Source organism: Notechis scutatus, chromosome 5 (genome assembly GCF_049901735.1).
Source record: "Notechis scutatus isolate UNSWTSFEM ecotype Mainland chromosome 5, rNotScu1.2, whole genome shotgun sequence".
NCBI lineage: Eukaryota > Metazoa > Chordata > Lepidosauria > Squamata > Elapidae > Notechis > Notechis scutatus.
The window spans coordinates 16,031,512-16,051,025 of record NC_142013.1 but is presented as its reverse complement, the minus strand read 5'-3'; the positions used below and the strand labels follow the sequence as shown (position 1 = coordinate 16,051,025).

General features: G+C 37.5%; 1 pseudogene; it reads left to right on the top strand.

Moving 5' to 3' along the window:
• The first annotated feature begins 3,949 nt into the window (after positions 1 to 3,949).
• LOC148130376 (stromelysin-1-like) lies at positions 3,950 to 13,873 on the top strand (annotated as a pseudogene).
• Positions 13,874 to 19,514: the final 5,641 nt, after the last annotated feature.

Sequence of the window (19,514 nt, the reverse complement as noted above, 5' to 3'; positions counted from 1 at the left end):
TAAAAAGTGGGTGATGTTTGATTGCATCTGCCATCGTAACCTTTTGACTTTCTAGGGATGTCCATGGTTGTCCACTTGAACTCATGAGAAATAGGAGATAAAATAGCAGTCTCTTTAGCATGAGTTATCGCCCAGATGTAGTACTTGCACATAAAGAATTAAGTTCCTGAGAATTTGCAGAAGGAATCCTCTTGTCAGTGATGTTCTCAGAATAAATGTCTTAGTAAACTACATTTGCTAAACCACATATTTCCTTTTCCTCTCATGAATACATCTGCACAAAAATTAGACATTGGAGTTGGGAAAATCCTAACAAAATGTGTTTCTTTTACTGTGAGGGAAAAAAAAACATCTTCCAGTTAACTCTGCAGTCATATCAAAGCAAATTCCTTCCTTAATCTAAATATTTAAAGCACTAATACTATGCCAAAAACTGAAGTGTACTTCTTCAAGAATAGCTTATTCATAAAGTGTTTGAAGGCATATTTCGTAGGTATATAGCAGTGGTGGGATTCAAATTTTTTTACTACCAGTTCTGTGGGCATGGTCTAGTGGGCATGGCTTGGTGGGCATGGTGGAGAAAGATACTGTAAAATCTCCAGCCACAAGTGGTATTTGCTGGTTCTCCGAACTACTCAAAATTTCTGCTACCAGTTCTCCAGAACTGGTCAGAATCTGCTGAATACCAACTCTGATATATAGTATAATAGTTATGGGATGAGGTCTGGGGAGAGCCAAATTTAGGTCTACCCTCAGCCTTGGGGATTCACTTGGTGACTTATTCTTTCATCTCAATCCACTTTACATAGTTGCTTTTATGGGGGTAAAATAAGAGGAGATTCCTCCCCTATACACACATACACACATCACTATGACTTTAACTGTTGGAGATGACCTGACTGAGTCCAAGGATGGGGTCAAATGCATCCTCTCTATGCCCCCATAAGAGACCTAAGTCCAGTCCCCCCACTCTTTGAAGTTCATTGACTCTTATCTGGTGTCAATTTGCCTTATCCCTTAGTAGATCAGATTCTTGTGTATAGTTTGCATGGAATAAACTCATAGTACCTTTGAACTCTATCCTGGTTCCCGATTGCCTCTGCTGGAAATTAATCTAGAGAATAAACAAAAATACGAATAAATGCAATTTAAATTGTATTGGTGTAGACAAATTCAATAGGCTTGCAAAGATATTCACATACCCTGATGATCACTGATCACTGATCATCCATGAATGCTCCTTTTTCTGTTTAGCTTATGGCCAATATATCTAACCACGATACACAATCACATTTGCTAACAATCCTTCTCATCTAAACGCACAACTTTTCCCTTATGATTTATATTCTCCTGGAATTGTAACCTTTGTTATATCGATAAAAGGCATTTGATTCACAAACTGGATGTCCCAATTCCTCATAACAGTTGTGTTTACAACTCTGCCATTTGAAGTGGGGTGTGGAATCACTCTGTTACAATAGCAACTAACAAACACTTATTCACATTTTTCAAAGAGTTAACATCTCTCTATAAACTGTTCTCTTTCTGGACACAAAGGAAGACAATCCTTGATATGTAATCACATTCATCCTTGATTGAGCAGTCTCTGTTGCTCTTAATAGCAGGAGATCATTACAATATGCTAGTTTTAATAAAATGATCAGCTGCCCAGAACCCAGCAGAACATACAATTCTGAGCACACTACTATTCATCCATGTATTGCTACAGGAACTATGCCGATTTCAAGTAGGCATCCAGATGGAATTTGTTGTGCTAGTTGTCTAACTTTAAAGCCATACATGTCACGGGTCTAAGTGACACAAGGAATTTCTTGTCTCCAGTAGTTTCTGCCTCTTCCACCAGTGTCAGATCTGTCCAGCTTGGACAATTAGGAAAGAAAGACCCTTGACTCCATTTATAGTTAAAGGTAAACTTTTACTAAATGCCAAGTGGTTATGGCATTAAAAAGACAGACCTGAACATCCTACATAAGCCCGGGTCACTAATCCTCTCTCCGGTCATCTCCCAGTGACCTGGGAGAAGAGACCCTCTTCTCATTTGAGATAAGTTTCAAATAAGAACTTGTAAAAAAAAAGATTCCAAAGGAAAAACAGAAATAAAATTTAACCACAGTATTAATGCCATTTCAAATATCCTTCAGAAAGAAAACAATCTTTTAAGATGCAAAGCTGTTAAGATGGAAAGCTATTAATAAGAATGAAAATATTGAGCTGGACTTCAACTACTATAACATCTTAGTCATTTGTAATGGTAGGAGTTGATGACTACCAGAAAGACCTAACCTTATGGAAAGCAGAGAGAGAGGGAGAGGGAGAGGAAGAAGGACAAACACTTTCTTAGAAGTGTTTTTCAGACACTGAAAGCATCCTGTTTCTGGCCCAAATTTAGAACACATTTGAGATTAGGTATAAAATAACAACTGCTAAATGCCCAGGTTTAGAAGGCAGGTTTGTGCAAGAAAAGGTGGGTGTTCATAACCCTGAAGGCAAAAGATAAAAATCACAGAAACTTTATACAATAATCTGAGGAAAGTTCAGAAATAGAGTGGGTTGAAAAGGCAGGGAAATTCCCAAAACAAAAGGCGTATCTGAGCCTGGGCTACCTGAAGCGTCATACAAGGTAATGTCTCCACTCACAACAGGAATTTCCCCCACCTAAACTCTACATCTGCTTAGGAAATTTTCTGTCAGGATCAAAATTTGGAAGGACAAGGATTCCAGGAGGAAGGGGAGAATTATTCGGCCAACATTATCTGCTCTCTTACCAATAAATGTCGGTGAATACAATCCATATTTCCTGGCTTCCCTATTCAATATGGAAGCACATAATTCAAAAAGGTGCTTCAGGATGTCTGTCTAAAAGCCTTGGATCCTCCATAGCTTCTCAACAGGATCAAGGTAGCTGTCTGGAGGCACATCTGAGGTCTTCACAACAGAGCAGTTTGAAGAAGATGATCCAGAGGGCTCTTTTGCTCATTGAACACTATGCATTCAATGAGCGAATCCTAATGTTGGCACTATACCCAAAAACTAGTTTGTGTAGAAGTAAAGGCATCAAACTAGAAACTGGGAGATTGCGAATTCTAATCTTGCCTTGGGCACAAAGCCACATGTGTGCCCTTGAACCAGTTACTCTCTCAACCCTAGGAAGGAGGCAGTAGAAAACCATTTCTGAAAAACTTTGCCAAGAAAACTACAGGGTCTTGACCAGACCTCGTTCAATGGGACACAATTGAATGGGAGAAAAAAATGTCTGCCATAGACAGCCACAAGATAGCAGAGGGACATTACTGTGGAAAAAAAATCAGATTTATTATGGGAAGGAGAACTTGAAATGTGTATGTTCAAAATATACAACCAATGTATAAAATATGAACATTTATATACATATGTCTATACTGAGTTTTATAATTACCCCTTGGTTGGGGTCTCAGGGGTGGGTTCTCACCTGAAATGTGTCTCAAAGTGACAGTGACAATCTTATGGGTGGTGTAGGTTGCCCTTGCTGTTATTAACTTACAAGTCAGATAAGATATGTGGATGTGTGGATGTTATTTTTCATGGATATCTCCTTCTTCAGACACCTGACACTGTGAAAAAAATTCCTTACAGGATAGACAAAATGAAAGGAAAGACATTATGAAACATCATGAAAAAACATCTACTTAAATGAAGATGTCATAAAAGGACAAGGTGTAATAAAAGGACATCTAAAAAACACACATCCTGGAAAAAATACCTTACAGACTTTTTTGGAACAGGAAATGGGCTAATCTATATCATTATAATAATAAAAGGGAGATTAGGTAATCATTTCAGTTGAAGCAAGCTTAAGTCAATTTGCAAGGCACCCAAATGCTATATAAGTAGACAGCACATCTTAAAACTAACTACCCCTTGGCTTGGAAGCAGAAAAACAACAGCCAGGATGAGAAGCCTCTGGCTTGTGCTCTTTGGTGGGGCAATAGCTTTTGCTTTGCCTGTAAAACAAGAAAAAGAAAAAACTGGTTCTTATGCACGTAAGGCCAAAGATGCAAATGGAAGTGTATATTGATGCAAGGTAACTGTATATTTATAATAATGTTAGAAATATAGGCAATAGCAATAGCACTTAAACTTTACAGCACTCTCTATGTGGTTTACAGAGCCAGGAATGCCATTAATATTAACTATCTAATCATTATTTTTTATTTCTCACACACATAAATGCATACATGTAATTATTTTATTAAATTCCAGAAGTAAATAGAAAACCTGAGATTAATGAAAATAGAGAAAGGTGAGAAAGAGATTAAAAAAACTCTCTTGCAAAGGTTGTAAAGTGATAGCTTCAAGGAATATAGAATTATCTATTTATCTGAAGATCTAGTATTACACAATAAAGTGTTTTATTTGGACCTCGGGTTATGCTTTATATTTATAAACAAATCTAAAATCTGAAATGTAATCTGAAATCTATCTAAAATATAACGGAAAATGTAACTGCGTTCAAATACCAAAATATTTTCTTACAAAGAGGACTTGAATAATAGTTGGACTATTCACACCCATCCCAGCAAACACTGTGGACAGTTAAAATGATGAAGAATATGGGAAATTACTGGCCTAATCCTGTAAGGAAGGTAGGAAGAAAACATTCTGGTGTTGCTTACAGAAACTGCCTCTCCATTAATTCTTATTACATTCTTGGCAGGACTAGACTTCCTGTCTCAGGAACCTCTCTGGAGTTTTTCCCCCCTCCTTTGCTGATACTTTGCTTGTGTAGAGTGACCATTCAAAGTTACAATGGTACTGAAAAAAGTGACTTATGACTATTTTTCACACTTATGACTGTTGCAGCATCCCCCAGTCATGAGAGGCCAGGCAAGGAGATGCGTGCCTCGATGTGAGTGATGTTGAGTTGGCCACATCCAGCCAGTAACATGTCCATCAAGCCATGTCCACCCAGTCACATGACCACTAAGCCACACCCACCTCCTAAGCCACACCCACAGAACTGATTGTTAAAAAATTTGAATCCCATCCCTGCTCTACCGTGATGCTGGATAGATTGCTGATAGTTGAATCTTTTGTCCTCTAATTTCTATCACTTATAAAATGTAGAACAAGTATAACAGAACTGATGTGCTCATATTGGCCTTAAATAATTAGATATGCATTTGATGAAAGACTTCTAAATCATTCTAAAATGTAAGCAAATTAATTAATAGATGTGTATAATTTACTATTTCAGAGGTACCTAGAAAAATATTACAACTTTACATCAAATGGGCAACAAGTCTTTAGAAGCAGAATCAGCAACCCCATGGCAAAAAAGATCAGAGAAATGCAAACATTTATCGGATTACAGGTAACAGGAGAAATAGACTCCAATACGCTGCAGGCAATTCAAAAACCCAGATGTGGAAACCCAGATGTGGGCCAATTTTCCTTCTTTCCAGGTCAACCCAAGTGGCAGAAGAAACATCCAACCTACAGGTAATTTTTCAACTCAAGGGAAGGTTCACATAATTCATATTGATGCTGAAAGCTTGAAAGGAAGACCTCCTTCTCCTGTTAATTTTTTCTTTCTTTCTTTCTTTCTTTCTTTCTTTCTTTCTTTCTTTCTTTCTTTCTTTCTTTCTTTCTTTCTTTCTTTCTTTCTTTCTTTCTTTTTAAACAATTTTATTTCGGTTTTCACAAAACACAGAAAAATAAAACATCATTTTTTAGTGAACAGCTTGGTTCCAAGTTTTCAAATCTCCATACATATATAATCTCATTTACATATTCATCTTTCATATTCAATTTCATATCTTATCACTATAAATATTCTTTATTAAATTTTCCCCTCAAATACTTCCCTCAGGCTTATTTTATAACTCTCTCATTCATTTCTAAATCTATTGCATATATTTTTCAAGGTTTTCATACTTTCAAAATAATTATAGTTATACTTTTACTTTCCAATTGTCCTATGTACAATTTCAATCCATACCCACATTTTAAACATTGCAAAACAAGGTTCCCCCTATAGTTGCCAATTAAAGTGTGTCATCTTCATATCTTTTTCAAAGGATACTGAACTACACACCAGATATGGAAAAAGACAATGTTGACAAAGTCATTGAGAAAGCTTTTAAAGTTTGGAGCTGAGTTACGCCATTGACATTCAAGAAAGTTCCAGGTTATGCAGACATATTTATCTCTTTCCATTCTGGAGGTAAATAAGCTATTATATATGTACAATCTGATAATATGTTCCATATATAAAGGGCTTATGGAAATATTTAATACATTCATAATTCTTACATCAGGACTTTTCTTAGTCTTAGAACTTTTCCCTTGCCAAATGGAATACACTTTCTACCAATAGTATTTAGATTTTTTTTTTTAAACTATTGGACATTTCACTTTAGAATACTAGGGCTTGAACAGCAACACTTGGAATTGTATTGTGTCCTCATAAACAATCCCACCTACTTGGCATTTAATATTTGTTTTCCTAGAGCAAAGGTTTATATTAGAATTCCAAATTTTTTATTACTATAATTATCCCAAGTAACATCACTGAAATGAAGTTGATCCCTCCCCCCAAAAAGTAGACAGAAGCAAAATTATGAACACAGACATCTTGTGTAGTGTTGTGCATCTACATATAACTCCATGTATGCAACAGCTGATCCCTTGTTGTTGTTTTTGCAGTGACTTTGATGAAAAACTTAGATATTTTTTAAAACTATCTTTTTAAATCCATGATTTTGTTAACCCCCCCTCCTAATAATTGCAAAATTGACAGCTCTACCAATGATGTTAGTTTTCTGGCTGGGAGCCCATCATCTATGTTTGTGTTCAGTATCTTCAAGCATCAGACTAATTTGGAGTTCCAAAATTAAGTCATTAAATTCATTAACTTGTTAAAACTCTTGATAGGAATAAATTTCAGTTCATCTGATCATCCTCGTTTCTTCTGTTGAATCCAAGTACAATTTAATACAATTTCAGTTTTGCTTAAACCTGATGAAAAATTAAAGACATAAACTTGAGTATTACTGTAGTGTAGATCAGTGATCCCCAACCTTTTTTACGCCGCGGCCCGGTTCCGGCATCAGCTGGGTGCCGGCCCGGTACGCATCAGCTGGGCGCCACCATCTTTTTGATGAAAAAGTGCTTCCGGTGACCTCACCGGAGCACTTTTTCATCAAGATAATGGCGCCATGCTCGGTGAGCTTTTCCGGGTAGAAATGGCTTTCTACCCGAAAAGCTCACGAAGTGCTGGCGCCGCCATCTTTTGATGAAAAGGCTTCCGTGAGCTTTCTACCCGGAAAAGCTCACCGGCGCTGGCGCCGCCATCTTTTTGATGAAAGCGTGCTCCGGTGAGCTTTCTACCGGAAAAGCTCACGGAAGCGCTGGCGCGCCATCTTTTTGATGAAAACGTGCCCGTGAGCTTTCTACCGAAAAGCTCACCAGAGCGCATGCCGCTTATTTTTTTGATGAAAACGTGCTTCCGGTGAGCTTTCTACCTGGAAAAGCTCACCGGAAGCACTTTTTCATCAAAAAAAGATGGCGGCGCCCAGCAAGCCAGCGGCCCAGTAGGACCTGTTCCGCGGACCGGTACCGGTCCGTGGACCGGTGGTTGGGGACCCCTGGTGTAGATGGCATATTTCAGAAAATCTATTTCTAAAGTTTACACAAAAACATTAACTCATTTCAGGGACTAAAGCAATGTCTGAGATGAGACAATAAAATATTTTTTTGTTATATTTAGCTCATGGAGATTTTTATCCCTTTGATGGACCTGGTGAAACACTTGCCCATGCTTATGCTCCTGGTCCTAACATTGGAGGAGATGCCCACTTTGATGAAGATGAATTCTGGAGCTATGGTGTAGAAGGTAATAATAAAGATAAAAGATATGAGAATAAAATCATATTAAAAAGTTGTTATTAAACATCCCAAAGATGCTTTTTCAAAAGTCAGCGAGACTTTGTTTTCCTTGAAGAAGATTTGCTTCTCATCCAAAAAGCTTCTTCAGTTGGATGAGAAATGAAAACATCTTCAAAGAAAAACGAAGTCCAGTTGCCTTTTGAAAAAGCATCTTCAGGACAACCGTGACCTGCATGATTGAGAATCTCCATAGACATTCTTAAATATCCTTGTCCTCAAGAACAAAATTGCACAGAGAAATAAGTGTCATGGCCCCGTCAGAGCCTGAATCTGCAGGGGAAGATGAGCTAGAACCTAAACCAACAGAGATTGAGTGGGGGTAGCTTCCTTGTCTTCAGAAGAAAATGGGGAAGGTCAGGGCCTTTCAGGATTAGGACAGCTTGTAGACAGGGAGGAACAGGGGCAAGATGAACATGAGAGACAGAGCTCAGGCAAGGAGCAAGGACCATCTCCTCCCTATCCAAGAGCTTGGAGAGTGGAGAGAAGGCATGACCAGAGCAGACTGAGTAGGCTATTCAGGAGAAGTGTGCCCCACCCCTCTTCAAAAGGCATACCTGGAGAATGAGATTTAAGGAGATGCTGTGGGAAGGGGCATTTGTTGGGAACAAATGCTGAGTTCCTGAAGTGCTGAGTGCCGACATTTGAATTTTCGAAGAATCCTTGCATTCTTTCTGGTGTTCTGTACTTTTGTTTCCTGAACTCTTTGATTTGCCCTGCTGGATTTATGGCTGTGCAGCCCTGGGGTACACAGTGCTGGGCTGGACTCATTGGAGCCAGAGGCTGCTTGAGATTTTTGTGGGGGTTTGTATTCACTTTGCTCCTGGACTTGCCAGAAATGTGGGAGCGTTTGGGGAAATTTGGAGCAATAAAGGGAAGGTTTGAACTGCAAGCTGTTTATCTCTGTGCCGTGGCCCAGGTCATCACAATAAGATTTATAGTGACAACTTACCAAAATGGGGTGATAGCTTTGATCTAACAATGTTTCCTCTCATAATTGCAGTAGTTTAAAGCAATAACATTTGAACATATTAGAAATGTTATTATAGGAGATTTTTGACTGTAGATAAGTAAAATACAGTAGAGTGGTATGGTGGCCTAGAGGGCAAAGAACTGAAGAAGAAGCTTCTTGGATGAGAAGCAAAACCAAAAAATTTTATTACCGGTTCTGTGGGTGTGGCTTGGTAGGAGTGGCAGGGGAAGGTTACTGCAAAATCCCCATTCCCTCCCCACCCCACTAACCTGCTTTCCAGCTCCGTTCTCCTGTGCAGGGCAACAAAAGGAGACCAAGTCGATCAGCTGGGACTCGGGAGGCAGAGAATAGATGGGGGTGGGGCCAGTCAGAGGTGGGTGGTATTTGCCAGTTCTCTGAACTACTCAAACTTTCCACTACCAGTTTTCCAGAACTGGTCAGAACCTGCTGAATGCCATTGCTGAGCAAAACGTCTTCCAAGAAAAACCAGAAAGTCCAGTTGCCTCTTGAAAAAGCACCTTTTGGATAAGATTTAGAATGGGTGTTTACAATATGATGTTTCTTATCACCCATTTAGGTACCAATTTATTTTATGTTGCTGTTCATGAGTTTGGCCATTCCCTTGGGCTCTTCCATTCTCAAGATCCTAATGCAGTGATGAATTCAATATATAAGACGCCCATGGCAAATCAACCAATTCTATTTTAGGATGATATTGCTGGCATCCAGTATCTCTATGGTAATTTAGAAAATGTGTGTAATCTAAAATATTGTACCGTGTAACTATTTCTGAACTGAGAGAGAACTAAACTCAGGCTGAGTTAAAATGTCTATCTAAAAGTCATCTCTTATCAGCATGTAGATAAGGAAACACCAGCTTTTCACCAGCCTAAGATGATAGTTGGGACTTCAGCTTCCAGCCAATGCATACCTCTGGAGGTTACCACATTCGGGATTTTATGCAAAACTTTGTGTATATTGTATGCTTAGCCAACAGAAAAGTATTCCGCCTCCCACTAATTTTATGCATCTGACGTTCTTTTAGGAGCATCATCAAATCCACCTCAAGATCCAGTAGAAAAGGGTGAACCAAGAAAACCCAGCAGCCATGACAAACCAGCATTACCATCTGCTTGCAAACCTGGCTTGACATTTGATGCTGTGACCACTTTTTGGGGAGAAATAATGTTTTTCTGGAATAAGTAAGGCCTGTAATTTTCAACCAGAATCATCATCTTCTTGTCCTTCTCCTTCTCCTTCTTCTTGTCCTTCTCCTTCTCCTCCTCCCCCTCCCCCTCCTGTAACTTGAAATATTTATATATATTTTTGATCCATTCAAGGCTGTAATAATATTTAATAATCCTGCATGTTGTTTTAATTGCAAAAGTTCTATGAAATTATTTTATGGGCTGCATGCAGCCAGAGGATAATAAGTTGCTTTTCCATGATCTGCGCTGTTAAAAATTTAATAATAAATCCTAGTATAAAATAATGCCCCAAATGCCTGATAGCATTCAAGACATCTTCCATAGCACCTCATTTCCTTTTTCTTTTTTCTTTTCTAACTCCTGTCTTTCTCCAATTAAGGAAAAAATGCTGTTGCCAAGATTTGAAACTTCAGATATTAAAAGTTCTTTTAAAATGCTTCCAGAGGTACAGGGCTTTAAAACAAAGATGTGTTTTTAATAGATTTTTTTGGCGAAAACACTCCCAGTACAGACAGATTGATTTGAATCTGATTTCTGAATTTTGGTCATTCCTACCATCTAGAGTTGATGCTGTTTCTGAAAATAATGAGAAAGATGAGGCTTTTTTTTTTAAGGTAAGCTATTATTATATATACCAGGGCTCTCCTCTCCTTGTTCTGTATTTGATTCAAAAATGTATTTTATTGAAAAGCTGGACAAGAAAATAGCACATCTTTGACTCTTTAAAGCAGCCACCTCTTTTCCTGGAATTGTGTGGCAGTCTTCTGCAGATGTAGGGGACATCTTTGAAAAAATACAGCTGCTTTAAAGAGTTGCAAGTAGGGACTAAATTCATGCCCTCATGTTCCCTAAAGTATTTTTTGGGAGACAGTTCCATGGTACCGTAACACAACTGTGAATTCTAGGGTAAAAGTACCAATTTAGCAAAAGAATTTTGTTTCATTTGGAGAGCAAATAATCTCAGGCATATAACCTGTCTTTTGTATGTTGCCTGGGTTATTTGAATTATAGGCACTTCTTGCAGGCTTCCTACTCATTCACTTCTAGAAACCCTTGGTACTCATAATCTGCTTGATTACAGGCAACCAGTTCTGGGTTGTGAAAGGAGATTACCTGCTTCCTGGGTACCCCAAATCCATCCACAGTCTGGGCTTGCCCCAAAGATGTCACAAAAATTGATGCTGCAGTTTTCAGTGCCAATGAAAAGAAGACATATTATTTTTCTTCAGACAGATACTGGAGGTACGACATAAAGTCACATGCAATGCAAGAGGGCTTACAGCTGACTTTCAAATGTCTTTGGCAGCATTGAGGTTGTCTGCCTTTTTAAAGAAAGCGTGCTAAATGTTTATTCCAGCATACCTTTGAGACTCCAACTAATAAAATGGTCACTTCCTTGGCTGTATATTTCATTTTTTTAAAAAATTGTGGGCAATTCATAAAAACAATGCAGACCGTTTGTATGCATACTTTATTTTAGCAGCCAGTGGCAACATGTTGTATTGCCTTATATATTTAAAACAATGTAGCATTATTTCATTTCCAAATTGATTAGTGCTCTCTAATGGTAGCCACAGATATTATTTGATTACTGAATAGAAAAATTTATTCTTTTCAGAAAGCAATTACTAGAGAGCTGGATTTGGGGGGATAAAAAGTAAGTTGAATTACAGTACATTTTGATGTCTATAAAATGAATTTACTGATTAAGCCAATAAGGACAAAACCTCATGCACTGTATTTTAGACTTCCGCTCTGATCTATAAATAATACAGATTAGTAATAGTTGTCAACTTTGGATATAGAAGGTCCCAATTTTAATTTCTGGCAACTCCAGACAGAGTAGAAAAGACTCTGCTCTTGGTGTAGAAAGGCTCTGTCAGAGTATTGATGGCTTTCTTTGGCTGATCCATGATCCAGCTCAGCTGAAAACAGCTTCCAATTTTCTTTCAACAAAGCAGCTTATAAGTTCCATTTTTAAAGAAAACTTGGCTCCAAAGGAGCTTATAAGAGATGGGCAGACTGAACCCAGGGGAGGGATGACTTGAGTCCCTTCTTATCCACAAGAGATTTAAGTCCAACTTCCTTGAATTCCATTGATTTTTGTCTACCACCCATTTGCTTTGACTGTTGGTAGTTCAGATTCTTGTAGTGAGCTTTATCATGCAATAACTCTGTATTCATTTGACCTGCCTTGGCTCCTGATTTCTTGTTCTTGACAGAACCTATAGCCTCCACTGATAAAACTCCAATTTCCAAATTTTCTATATAATGATTTTTAGCACTGTTCTCCTGTGTTTGGTCAGACTTTATCTTGAGTGTCATGTTTAGGTCTGCAATATCTCTAGTTAAAAGGGATGCAGAAAAGCTGAAATATGTTCAGAAAAGGGCAACAAGGTCATCTAAGGACTAGAAACTAAGTCCTGTAATAGGACATTTAAGGAATAGAAAATATGTACACTTGTGAAGTCTGAGAAGGAATATGAGATTATTACTCAAATACCTAAAAGTATGTCACACACAAGGTCAAGGAAGGCCTGTTGTCTCTTGTTCCAGAATGCAGGATATGGCATAGTAGATATAAATTACAGAAAGACATTCCAAACGAATGTTAGAAAAACTTCCCAACAGTGAAAATTATAACCCAAAGAAGTGGAGTTTCCCCTCCGTTTCAGGTTCAAGCCTTATGCTTGGGATACTTCTGTTCCCTTGCAATCACAAGATGAGCGACATTTAAATTTGATTTGATACATTTGATACATAAACAAATATTTTAATTTAGATTTCTTTTCTGAATGTTAAACTTAGATTCCTTCCAAATCTATGATTCTAACTCCAATTTTGGATTGGCTTAAGTTTCTTCCTTTTTCCTTCCTTTTCTAAGTTACGATGAAAACAGCAAAACCGTGAAGAGGAAACCCCAAAGAATCCAAGATGGCTTCCCAGGCACCTCAGGCAAGATTGATGCTGCCTTCCACTACAATGGTAAGGAACAACTCTTAGAAGATGCAAGTAGGAATTTTGTGCCAATATCGCTTTTTTTAAAGGAAACATAAATAAAGCATGCTCTGAAGGGCTAAATGACTTAGTTATGTCCTTCAGGATTTCCCCATAAGGATATTTTCTGGAAAATGATACAGTAAAGCAAATGTAATTAATCTTTATTTCTTTATTACAACTTATAGGCCACTCCAGTCAGAACCAACCTGGAGTGGCAGGTTAACTACTTGCAATTGTAATAATGTAAAATTAAATGCAATTTTCATTTAAAATTTAGATTTGTCCACTGATTTCAATGCAAACCTCTCTTTGCTCACCAAAATTGATGGGGGCCTGATCCCACTCCAGTTTAGATGAGTAACACAAATCTTAAACCTTTCCATCATCTCTCTCTCTCTCTCTCTCAATTTTATTGCTCGCAAAATGTAGACAAAAAAATCATTCCAGGCAAGTGTGTTCATTGTTGCATTTCCACAATAGTGGAAGTAATTATAATGACTCTACCCCTTGATAAGTATTTTTCCATTTGTTTGAAAATGTACATTATATTCATGTTTGCTTTCTTTCCCCTTTGTAGATGTATTGTACTTCTTAAAGAGAAGAAATCAATATGAGTTTGATCCTAACACCAAAAGAGTTACTCGGATCCTAAAGGCCAACAGCTGGTTTTCATGCTGAGAAGATAAAGAAAAAACTGATGAAACATAATTGGCTACTTTACATTTAATGTAATCCAGTGTTTTGTGCGTGTGTGAAAATATAATTATTAATATATAATAATATATAAAATGTACTGTAATAATAAAATATAATATATATAGTATTCTATTGATAGTGATTATTGTCCTATATATGATAACTGCTGTAAGATTATTACATGTGCAAAAATGAAAAGACTAAAATACCTACAACAGAGGAATGAGTGGTGAAGATGACAGAATTAGCAGAGATGGCACCATCAATTTGTCTAATTAGAGACAAAAAAAACCATTTATTAGTAACAGGAAATCCCTTGTGGACTTTTTTCTGAAAAAAATAATAAATTGTGATTTATGGGTTTGATGATCAGAAAAAGTAGATTTTGGAAAGAAGGAAATGATGTTGCCGCCTTTATAGAGACAGAAAGGATAAAATATAAATCTAGTAGTACCTGCTATTACAAAGATCAGAAACTGTTCCTTTATAACTTTTTCTTTCCTTTCTTTTTCTTCTCTATTTCTTTCTTTGCATGTTTTCATTTATTATTTTTCTTTACTTTTTTCTTTCAAAATGTGTATTGCTCTTATTTTCTTACTTTTTAAAAAAATAAAAATTACATATGTAAAAAAAATATCAGCCGTCCTATCATCAATTCACCTTACCTAGGGATTATAAACCAACTCTGGTGAAATATCTATGTATATGAGTAGAATGATCCTTTTGATTCTGCTAAAATGTCCTGCCAATTTTTTAAAACGGAAGACTACATGGCAGTGAATTTCAGTCAAAAAAGTCATAATGGTGGATGCCACTGTATAGTTTTTGATGACAGCTATCATTTTATTATGAGTAAAAATAAAAATAAAAAGGAAGGACTTCAAGGAAGCCATGCCATGCCATGCACTTGCCTTTTTTTAGTCAATCCATCTCAAGGGATACCTTTGTTATTATTGTTAGTCATGAAGTCATGTCTGACCCATCGCAACCCCATGGACAATGTTCCTCCAGGCCTTCCTGTCCTCTACCATCCCCCAGAGTCCACTTAAGCCCACACCGACTGCTTAGTGATTCCATCCAGCCACCTCATTCTCTGCCGTCTCCTTCTTTTGCCCTCAATAGTTCCCAGCATTAGGCCTTCCTTCTCATTAGGTGGCCAAAGTATTTGAGTTTCATCTTCAGGATCTGGCCTTCTAAAGAGCAGTCAGGGTTGATCTCCTCTAGGACTGACCAGTTTGATCGCCTTGCAGTCCAAGGGGCTCACAGGATTCCTTTAGGCATTTGAACAAATGAAGGTGTTCATGCTATATACAGGCATTTAGTTATTTGTACAATCAAGTGGTGCCCATTCATACCTTTCTCAACCTCACCGAAAGACCAGCTTAATTATTCTGCTATTTCTATCAGAAAATCTGGTAGATTTTCTTCTCATCCATTACAAAACAAGATAAATAAATAAGAAGATACTTTGCTGCCCCTTTTCTGCTTTCTGCACAGAGGTGGATTTATAAACTGTACAGATGCAGATAGGTAACTCAACAAGACATCCATAACAAAGAACATTTATTGGTTCATCAGGTATCCTCATAACTCACATTTGTGATGAAGTCCTTCTTTAATGATCAATCCTTTGAATATCTGCCTTGTAGTAAAATATGGTTATCTCCTAACCCATCTCATAGCGATAGAAAGAAGCTGCCATGAGTTAGAGAGTTCAGGCAAAAGTGAGGAAAACCTCCCCCAAACCTTTGAGGGTCAATTTAGTGACCAATCAGGATTACAGATGTGGCCACGTGACATGAACTACATTTCCCAGGATACCTTTAACTACATTTACCATGATGCATTCCCTTAAGGAGACAGCTCATAATTCCTAAGTAACTATCCAATTCCCATAGACTGGCTGGCACAGCATAGCCCCTTTAAGTTATCCAAACCTGGCTGTTTATTTAAATTAGCTTAATTATTCTGCTACTTCTGTCAGAAAATCTGGTAGATGTTCTTCTCATCCATCACACAAGATAAATAAATAAGAAGATACTTTGCTGCCTCTTTAAGTTATCCAAATCTGGCAAATCTGGCTAGAATAGAATAGAATAGAATAGAATAGAATAGAATAGAATAGAATAGAATAGAATAGAATAGAATAGAATCTTTATTGGGCCAGTGTGATTGGACACACAAGGAATTTGTCTTGGTGCAGATGCTCTCAGTGTACATAAAGGAAAAGATGCATTCATCAAGACTCAAGAATCATAAGGTACAACATTTAATCATAGTTATAGGGTACAATAAGCAATCAAATCATACTAGGAAACAGTCAATAAAAATTGTTAGGATACAAGCAACAATGGACTACCTCAGTGTTTCTCAACCTTGGCCACTTAAAGAGGTATGTGGACTTCAATTCCCAGAATCCCCTAGCCAGCCATGCTGGGGAAGTCCACATCTCTTGAAGTGGCTGAGGTTGAGAACCATTGGGCTACCTCATTCTGCCAAATGGAAAACATGTCTCTCTTAACAAAAGGTTCTATTATATCCATAGGCATAACTGAAGAGCGAGTTTAGGAGAGAAGTTTTTACATCCAGTGCTACATAAAAACTTCAGGGACCACACACAAGTGATCAATATGGAGTATCTGTTATGCACGCTATAAAGTTGGATTATACTGTAGACTGGTTTTGTAATCTCTGGAAACTCCTAAAGCAATTGGAAGGGATCTGAAGTATTTCTTGTAAAACTTATCCCTCAGGATACAGTTCCAAAACAAATAAATCTATTCCATCATGGTAATAAAACTCTTCCAGACATTCATTGGCACATATATTGCAATATAACAGAGAGAAAACATTGTATAAACCTTTTGACGTTTGAAGTTCATTATTTCATTTTTAATGAATTTCCATTAATCCTGAGCCCTACTTGTAGAACTTCACAGTTTCCCCAAACCCCAAAAACTTTAACCTTAGACTGTCTACTATTGACCTCACCCCTTTCCTAAGAGGTCTGTAGGGGGCGTGCATAAGCGCACCAACGTGACTACCATCCCTGTCCTATTGTTTCTTTTTATTTTTCTTATATGTATCCATTTCATGTATTCATAAGTATGTTTATACTTATACCTATTATCTTGTAAGCCATTGACAAATCAAATAAATAAATAAATAAATAATCCTGAGCCCTACGTGTAGCACTTCACAGTTGTTTAGCACTTAACAGTTGTTTATTTGTACATACTCTTTGTACATACTATTTATACTATCCTTTTTAGTTGCAGAATTGTATTATCTTTCACTAACAAATATGCTAATTACATTATTGTTGCAATATCAAATGAGGAGTGCATGATAAATAGATAGCTGAAAAATAGATCTGCAAAGATGGATAGTGAGATGCCCAAAATTTGGTGGAAAAATAGCTTAACTATTAAATTTATATTCTGTCTTTTTTGCTGATCATGAAAACTGACAAACACCTGTAGCTACTTTACACTAACTGTATTCATACAAATCAGGTTACGACAACATGCCAAATTTGATCAATATTAATCTGAAATAGGTTTTGTATGGTATAGCACATTATGAGAGTTCATTTGATTAATTTACAGTTTAATGTGTCATCCAGCCCTAGAAAATGGATTGAAGTAATAATCAGATTCTATATTTATGAACACAACTATGGAATCGGATCTTTGGTTCATCTATCTCAGGGCTGCCAAACTCGTGGCATCACGGCGGTGTCACATGACATATTGGGACTTTTTTCCCCTTTGCTAAACGAGGCAAGAGGATGGCCAGCGCATGGCACATATGGGCGGGGGTCGGGAGTTTGACAGCCATGATCTATCTCGTCTATCTACACTAGCTCTTGGTTGCAGGCTATCTTAACTGGGTACTTTTGATGTACCATTAAACTCTGCTCTATCACTGAAGCTATGGCCTTCTCTAATATTTAAGCATTGATCAAGATCAGGAAGCAATCAAGATCAAGGGAGTATTAATACCACTCTACAAAACCTTAGTGAGACCACACCTAGATTAATATATCCAGTTTTGGTCACCACACTATTAAAAAGATGTTGAGACTCTTGAAAGAGTGTAGAAAAGAACAACCAAGGTGATTAGGGGACTGGAGGCTAAAACATATGAAGAACGATTGCAGGAACTGGGCATAGCTAGTCTAGTAAAGAGAAGGACCAGGAGAGACATGATAGCAGTCTTCCAATATTTGAGGGGCTTTCTGAAACTTTCTGACTGTGAGAACAATCAACTAATGGAACAGCTTGCCCTCGGAGGTTGTGGGAGCTTCATCACTGGAAGTTTTCAAGAAGAGACTGGTTTGCCATCTGTCAGAAATGGCGTAGGGTCTGCTTATGTGGGGAATTGGACTACATGACCTACAAGGTCCCTTCGAACTCTGTTAATCTGTATCTGTATCCATTTAAAATAGCTGACAAGATCCAGACCTATGAAGAAAGTATCATCATGAATATTTAGAATCTGAAGTTTATATCACATTCTTAGATTCATTCTTCCGTGTAATTACTAGGATGATGTATGTCATTTTCAGTCATTTTCTCAAATTTCTCAGAAATACTCATTTCTTCAGTCCAGTCCAATATGTTTATAAGCCATTACTAAGATAGGGAAACTTCCCTTGCATCACTGCTCTTACATTATTCACATCCAGTGAAGCTTCCCAGAGTGTGCTGAAGCTTATTAGAAATAGGCAGCCATTCCTTCCACAGCAAAGAAAGGACTTCAAACATACGTATCTGAGCGCTTCCTTCTCTAGATAGCACTGCGGGAGAAAATGATGTTTTCTGGAAACTGCAGGACAGTTAGATTATTTGGCTACCAGGAGGAATTGGCAGCCACATTACAGGTGTATTATGTGAACAACAGAAGGGTCCTCTGGTACATGGGTGACATTTTTCTATGATAGGAGTGTGTGATAGATTAACTTTGCTCCTTAGAAATTGTCAAAAAAAAATCAATTTGTAGAAGAAAGGAGAAAAAAAAGTATAATGACTTAAGAAACTAGTTTGCTCAGGAACCTCCCATGTCTAATTTAATCCCCTCTATGGACACAGTGGCTCAGTGGCTAAGATGCTGAGCTTGTTGATCAGAAAGATCAGCAGTTCAAATCCCTAGTGCCGCGTAATGGAGTGAGCTCCCGTTACTTGTCCCAGCTTCTGCCAACCTAGCAGTTCAAAAGCATGTAAAAATGCAAGTAGAAAAATAGGGACCACTTTGGTGGGAAGGTAACAGCGTTCCGTGCGCCTTTGGTGTTTAATCATGCAAGCCACATGAAATACAGATTAATTCATTAACTGTGGAGTGAGCGAGATCAGTTTTCTTATCGTGATTCATATATTAATCTGTTCATCGGTACAAGACTGTTTTGTGTCATAATTATTTTGTGAATGTAGATAACACGATTTATTGCCTCAATCTCAATTGCTACATTTTCCTTCTCCCTGCCTTCTCCTTTAACTCTTTACTCCCATCTGCAAAATCATATGCATATATACTCTTCCCATAGGATAACATTCTATTCATCTGATGAAATGCACAATTATTCTACAAATTCTTATATCCTAGTAACTGTTCATCTTTACAATGCCACAAAACAGTGAGGATTTTTCCTGGACTAACACCGAGATCCTCTTTCTAGAAATCCCAGATACATA